General features: G+C 34.9%; 1 pseudogene; it reads left to right on the forward strand.

The window, feature by feature from the left end:
* Window positions 1-305: 305 nt before the first annotated feature.
* LOC114677828 (U6 spliceosomal RNA) lies at window positions 306-424 on the forward strand (annotated as a pseudogene).
* Window positions 425-7,106: the final 6,682 nt, after the last annotated feature.

Below are 7,106 nucleotides of genomic sequence, written 5' to 3' on the forward strand. Positions count from 1 at the left end.
ATAATGGAATAATATGAAAAGTTAATGGTTTACCCTGGATTATATTCAGTACATTTTTCTTCATTAGAAGTACAAATGCTTGCATCCCAATTAGATTTAAATATTTTACCTGTTTTACTAATCTAATAGAATCAAATTAATTTAATAAAAGGTGTATGCCACATTTTTAACATTGACATGATAAGAGCAAACCATGATTGAGTCTATTTTCCATTTCTGACAAATTATATTATTGTCTCTTATTTATCTCAATATAATGAGCCACATGCATCACAAACATAAAGTAAAACTAAAATTTTAAAGATGTTTACACTCACTTCAGCAACACCTATACTAAAATTGGAATGACACAGACAATAAGACAAGATCAGCATGGTGCCTGTGCAAGGATGACATGCAAATTTGTGAAGCATTCCATATTTTTAATATAAAAGTAAAAAACCCATCCAAAGGATAGCAACTTCAAAGTTTAAAGGAACATCAGCCCATACAGATGAGAAAGAACCAGTGCAAGAACTCTGGAAACTCAAAGAGCCAGAGCGTCTTTTTACCCCCAAATGGCCACACTAGTTCTCCAGCAATAGTCCTTAACTGAAATGGCTGAAATGACAGACATAAAATTCAGAATCTTGATGGAAATGAAGATCATCAGGATTCAGCAGAAAGCCAAAACCTAATGCAGGGAATCTAAGGAATACAGTAAAAAAAAAATAGAGGAGCTGAAAGATGAAATAACCATTTCAAGAAAAAAACCAAACTGATTTGATAAAGTTGGGAAACTCACCAAAATAATTTCATAATACAATTTTAAGTATTAACAGCTGAATAGACCAAGCTGAGGAAAGAATTTCAGAGCTTGAAGACCATTTCTTCAAATTATTTCAGTCAGACCAAAACAAAGAAAAAAAAAGAATGAATAAAACCTCCAAGAAAAATGAGATTATATAAAGAGACCAAATCTAAAACTCATTGGCATCCCTGCCAATAGAAGCTACAACCACACTTTTGTTACATGGATATATGACATAGTTGTGATGTCTGAGCTTTTAGTGTAACATTGAACTCATTAGATAATTTCTTATCCCTAATCAACCTCCCATGTTTCTGAGTCTCTGATGTATATTATCCCACTCTCTGGTGTCCACATGTACACATTATTTAGCTACAATTTATAAGGAGAGAGAGAGAGAGAGAGCAAGAAACTTGGAAAATATATTTGAGGATACTGTTTATGAAAATTTCCCTGACCTTGCTATAAAGGCCAACATTTAAATACAGAAAATGCAGAGTCCCTGAAAGATAACATGAGCATCTTTAAGACACATACACATCAGACTTTTCAACGTTAACATGAAAAAAGATCTCTACAACAAGAATTACAAAATACTGCTGAAGGAAATCAGAGAAAACACAAACAGATGGAAAAACATTTCATGCTCAGGAATAAGAAGAATCAATATTGTTAAAACGACCATGCTTTCCAAAGCAATTTACAGATTCAATACTATTCCTATCAAACTACCAATGACATTTTCCACAGAATTAGAAAAAAATTATTCTAAAATTCTATGGAACCAAAAAAGAGCCTGAAGAGTTAAGGCAATTATAAGCAAAACGAACAATGCTGGAAGCATCACATAACCCAACTTTAGACTATATTACAAGACTACAGTAACCAAAACGATATGATACTGTACAATAACAAACACATAGACCAATGGAATAGAATAGAGAGCCCAGAAATACAGCCATACACTTACAACCATCTGTTCTTTAACAAATTCAACAGCAACAAGCAATGGAGAAAGGACTCCCTATTCAATAAATGACACTGGGATAACTGTGTAACCATATGCAGAAGACTGAAACTGAATCCATTCCTTAAACCATATACAAATCAACTCAAGATGGATTAAAGACTTAAATGTAGGCTGGATGTGGTGGCTCATACCTGTAATCCCATCACATTGGGAGGCCAAGATGGGTGGATTTCCTGAGGTCAGGAGTTCAAGACGAGCCTGGCCAACATAGTGAAACCTTGTCTCTACTAAAAGTACAAAAATTAGCCTGGCATGGTGGTGCATGCCTGTCATCCCAGCTACTCAGGAGGCTGAGGCAGGAGAATTGCTGGAACCTGGGAGGCAGACGTTGCAGTGAGCTGAGATCATGCCACTGCACTTCAGGCTGGGTGACAAAGCGAGACCCCCCATTTCAAAAAAAAAAAAAAGACTTAAATGTAAAACTTAAGACTATAAAAACTCTGGAAGAAAACCTAGGAAATACCATTTTGGACATAAGAATAAGCAAACATCTTATGACAATGACAAAGATGCCTAAAGTAATTGCAACAAAAAACTTGACAATGGAACCTAATTAAACTAGAGATCTTCTACACAGCAAAAGAAATCATCAGCAGGATAAAGAGATAACTCACAGAAAGGGAGAAAATATTTGCAAACTATAAATCTGAGAAAAGTCTGATATCTAGAATCTATAAGGAACTTAAACAATTTTACAAGCCAAAAAAGAAATAACCCCACTAAAAAGTGGGCAAAAAACACACTTTTAAAAAGAAGATATGCACAGGATCAACAAGTGTATGAAAAAATGCTCAACATCACTATTCATTTGAGAAATGCAAACCAAAATGGCAAGGAGATACCATCTCACACCAGTCAAAAAATAACAGGTGCTGGTGGGGTTGTGGAGGAAAGGGAATGTTTAAACACTACTAGTGGGAATGTAAATTAGTACAGCCATTGTGGAAAGCAGTTTGTTCATCTCTCAAAGAACTTAAAACAGAATTATCATTCAACCCAGCAATCCCATCATTGGATGCATATACTCAAAGGGATATAAACCATTTGATATGGTTTGGTTCTGTGTCCCCACCCAAATCTCATCTTGTAGCTCCCATTTCCCATGTGTTGTGGGAGGGACCCAGTGGGACATAATTGAATCTTGGGGATGGGTCTTTCCCATGCTGTTCTCATGATAATGAATAAGTTTCATAAGATCTGATGGTTTTGAAAATGAGAGTTTCCCTGCACAAGCTCTCTTTCTTTGCCTGCTGCCATTCATGTAAGATGTGACTTGCCTTCCACCATGATTGTGAGGCCTCCTCAGGCATGTGGAACTGTAAGTCCAATAAACCTCTTTCTTTTGTAAATTGTCCAGTCTTGGGTATGTCTTTATCAGCAGTGTGAAAATAGACTAATACACCATTCTACCATAAAGAAACATGCACTTGTATGTTCATCACAGCACTATTAACAATAGCAAATACATGAAATTAACCTAAACGTCCATCAACAGTAGACCGGATAAAGAAAATGTGGTACATGTACACCATGGAATACCACACAGTCATAAAATAAAATAATGAGATTATGTGTTTTGCAGCAACAAGGATGGAGCTGGAGGACATTATCTTAAGTGAACTAATGCAGGAATAGAAAATCAAGTGGGAGCTAAACCTTGAGTAGAGATAGACATAACGAAGGGAAGAATAGACATCAGAGCCAATTCAAAGTGGGAAGGTGAAAGGAGGCTGAGATTAAAAAAAAAAAACTACCTATTGGGTACTATGCTTATTATGTGAATGACAAAATATTGTGTAGCCAAACCTCCACAACATGCAGTTTACCTAAATAACAAACATGCACATGTACCCTTGAAACTAAGAAATATCTTAAGAGAATAAAAATGAAGATAAAAAAAAGTTGCCTTCCTGAAAAGCAAGGAATTTTTAATTTAAATATGAGTGGAAGTAAAATCAGTCTTAAATTGGTTTGTTTAGAAGTGAGAAATAAAAACCTGAAGAAGGAGGATAACAACCAGATGAGACAAGTTTGAGGCACATTTGAGACATAAATAGGCGTCCTTAGGAAGTGACTGAAAATGATAAATTACAGTGAGAGAGGTAATAGAGAGTAGCAGTTAAAATCGTAGCCTTGGCTATCAAATGAAATGATGATATAATTTCAGTTTTGCCACCTGATAACAATAACACTATAGGCAATTGGTTTAACCTCACTTACCCTCATTATTTTATATTGTTACATGCAGTTTTGGGATGATTAAATAAGATAATGTTCCCAAATCATTTAATGATCCCTGGATTACAGTGAACGTTCAATAATAGGTACATATTGCATTTCTGACAGTGATGCTGATGGTGATGGTAGTTGTGCCAATTAGAAAACAACAGAAAGCTTTCAGTTTAGGGCACTTTGTGATATAAGGGGATAAAAGTAATCTGGAATTTGGGATATATGATAACTTTAATGTCTGTAGGATATCTGGATTAACCTAGGAGAGATTATCCTAAGTGATAAAATTTCTGGGTCACCACTGAACAGGTAATATCTGGCGTTATTACCCAAGACAAGGGTGTTAAATGAGACAGAATCAATGACCAGGAAACATTGACATGGATTGCATTTAAAGAGAGAAAAGAGCTCTCATGGAGTCAGAAAAAAAGATAGAAGTTAATATTATCAAAGAAACCAAGGCAAAATAATTTCGTGATTAAAAGAAGATTAAACTGAAATAGTGAAGACATCTCAAGAGAGGGAAGACTGAGAAGAAATCACTGGATGTGGTAGTCAAGACATCCATTAATTATCATGACAGCTTGTTTTTTTTTTTCAGTGGGAATGAATAAAGATAAGGTAATTTTGTTGATGACTGGATGAAATATTTAAAACGATGGCAAAAATAGACCAATCTTCAAATCAATCTTCATGATAGCCCTATTTTATATGTGAGTAAAATAGAAGCAGAGAGAAATTAATATACTCACTTGTGATCACAGTTCATAACCAGTGGAATTAGTATTAAAATCTTGCTTTTTTAGAGCAGTTAAAAATCATAGCCCTCATTAATATATTCTATTTGCAATTAATTTTAATGAGATTAGTTTGTCCACATATAATGAAAAACAAATTAATTTCTCTTGGCTTATAGACAGTGTTCTAATCTATTTGGTTAGACATTAACTTCAGTAGGAAGTGATTGATTTTCAAGGGGAGAAATTATTCGAAAATTCTGGCAAAATTTCACTTAGTCATAGATACACAATTAGATCAGAATATTGTTTTACTGTGGGTGCCACTTAAAAGGAAGAAAAATTTTTTGAACAGGGAACCTAGTATCATTGGCCAAAGAAAACTGTTACTACAATTCTTGACACTATAACATGTCAGCTCTGAATCTGCTCCTTGATATGCCTAATACAGTCCAATTAAATGGCACCTGTTATTTTGGAGTTTCTAAAAAAGCAATTATCCTTAGATTTTTGTTTATTCCCACCCTTCCTCTAGCCCTGAAAGTAGTTGTTCATCCAACCACAGTAATGATGATGATAAGATAATTTCATCAAATTGATTCCAGAGACTATATGATTAAATCTCACAGATGGTTTGGAGGGGTCATTCATTGGCTAAACTGTTTTAGAATATCTCTAATTCATCAGGCCTGTCCCAGACCAGTTATTAACCTACAAAGCACAGAAATGCCAGAATCCGACTTCCACCTAAGGCTTTTTCATTCTCCAAGAATGTAACTAAACATGTGGTCCATGGTATTGCTTGTGCTGAAGAGAAATGAGGGAAGATAATGGGATGGAGATGAGGACCTTCAATTTCCCCAAAAAGTTTTATGCGTAAAAGTAAAAAATAAAAAATTAAAAATTAACATAAAGCTTGATAGGGGACATTTTAGAAAACAACCCACACTGTTGTCTTTGAGGAACTCGGGCCTTTTGCATGTTTAAAGGAACAAGCAGACCCCAGGCTTAACACTTCCGTGTCTAAGAGAACATTTTGTTAGTCAATTAATAGTTTGTGTCCGCTATTTTAAAATAAGCATTAATTTTAACTTAAATATAGAATGGCATAACACACAAACTTTTTTGTATATTTACAATCTTATTAGAGCCTGCCAATAATTTAATAAAAAATCTAACCCTCTACAAAACAACCGTTCTGGATAAATTAACAAGCTTGTTTTCTTTTTGTTGTTGTTGTTGTAGTTAATTACTTTATTGGGATATAATAAGTACATAGTACAGTAAGAAAACTGTACTGTTCAAATACACACATTTGTACTCCTAAATAAACATTTTACTGATACATGTAAAACATGCAAAGACATAGAGAATCTCGCAAACATAAATATGAGCAAAAGAAAGAAGCTAGACACAAAAAATTACATATTATTTGAATGAATTTACGAATCTCATTGGCAGGCAAAACTTATTTATGCTAATATATAAGTCACAGTAGATATACAGTAAGAAAATTGTACAGTTCAAATACACATATTTGTACTCCTAAATAAACACTACCTAGGTTAGGATACAAAACATTCCAAATACCTAAGAATTGTCCCATATGCCCCTCTATGCCAATAACTCCTCCAGAGTTACCACTCTTATATTAGCATAAATAAGCTTTGCCTGTCATTAAGATTCATAAATTAATTCAAGCAATATGTAATCTTTTGTGTCTAGCTTCTTTTGCTCATAATTACATTTGTGAGATTCTCTATGTTTTTGCATGTTTTACATGTATCAGGAAAATGTCTTTCTTGGTGTTGCATACCACTTTTTTTTTTAATCCCTCCCCTAGAACCCCATCCCTCCCAGGCCCTGGTGTGTGATGGTCCTCTCCCTGTGTCCATGTGTTCTCATTTTTCAACTCCCACTTACGAGTGAGAACATACGGTGTTTGGTTTTCTGATCTTGTGATAGTTTGCTGAGAATGATGGTTTCCAGCTTCATCTATGTCCCTGCAAAGGACATGAACTCATCCTTTTTTATGGCTGCATAGTATTCCATGGTATATATGCACCACATTTTCTTTTTTTTATTATTATCATACTTTAAGTCCTAGGGTACATGTGCACAACAGATTTGTTACATATGTATACATGTGCCATGATGGTGTCCTGCACCCATTAACTCATCATTTACATTAGGTATATTTCCTAATGCTATCCCTCCCCACTCCCCTCTCCCTCCACCCCACAACAGGCCCCAGTGTGTGACGTTCCCCTTCCGGTGTCCAAGTGTTCTCATTGTTCAATCACCTATGAGTGAGGAC

The sequence above is a fragment of the Macaca mulatta genome, chromosome 4, assembly GCF_049350105.2.
Source record: "Macaca mulatta isolate MMU2019108-1 chromosome 4, T2T-MMU8v2.0, whole genome shotgun sequence".
Classification (NCBI taxonomy): domain Eukaryota; kingdom Metazoa; phylum Chordata; class Mammalia; order Primates; family Cercopithecidae; genus Macaca; species Macaca mulatta.